The sequence below is a fragment of the Schistocerca serialis genome, chromosome 8 (assembly GCF_023864345.2).
Source record: "Schistocerca serialis cubense isolate TAMUIC-IGC-003099 chromosome 8, iqSchSeri2.2, whole genome shotgun sequence".
NCBI classification, from domain to species: Eukaryota; Metazoa; Arthropoda; class Insecta; order Orthoptera; family Acrididae; genus Schistocerca; species Schistocerca serialis.
Genome location: NC_064645.1, coordinates 454,785,574 through 454,786,271, shown reverse-complemented (window position 1 = coordinate 454,786,271; position 698 = coordinate 454,785,574).

Here is a 698-nt window from a genome sequence, read left to right as displayed (position 1 = left end):
AGGGCTGCTGCAACACTAGAGCACCGCCAGTCGTCAGCATCATGGAAGGACGTTCCTGTATCTATCATTCAAGCTCAGATCAAAATTAATTAGGCATTCTTCCTTCTTCTCCTTTTTTGAGTCCTCAGTCTTCTGACTGGTTTGATGTGGCCCATCGTGAATACCTCTCCTGTGACAACCTCTTAATCTTGCTACTGCACTGCTGCATGGCATATACTCTTCCTCCTTCTTCTTCGTGGCCTTATCTTGTGTCTTCACAGGGTCAACAAATTAATCTGGATTTGGCAACCTTAGCGGTAGAGGGTGGCTAGGTGTCCTTCCTATCGTCACTCCTTTCCCCCTGGGAGACGGAGACAATGTGTCAAACGTTGTCTCGAGGCAAAGATTAAGAATCAGTTCTAAATGTGGCCAGATGTCGTAACTCAGGTGAGACGAGGATATCAGACCAGTATTTACCTCGATGGATGTGGAAAAACGCATAAAAGCCCCATCCAGGCTGGCTGGCACAACAGCCCTCATCGTTAATCTAGTTGGTGGATTCGATGCAGGGTCTGTGCACCTTCGCAAATCCCAGTAGAGAGTGCTAATGCACATGGCTATCTACGTGGGTATTATACTGCATACAAACTATGAATAAAATTGCATTATTTGCTATCTTTTCTTGTGTTACAACTTTAATAGCTGGTACAGATACTGCA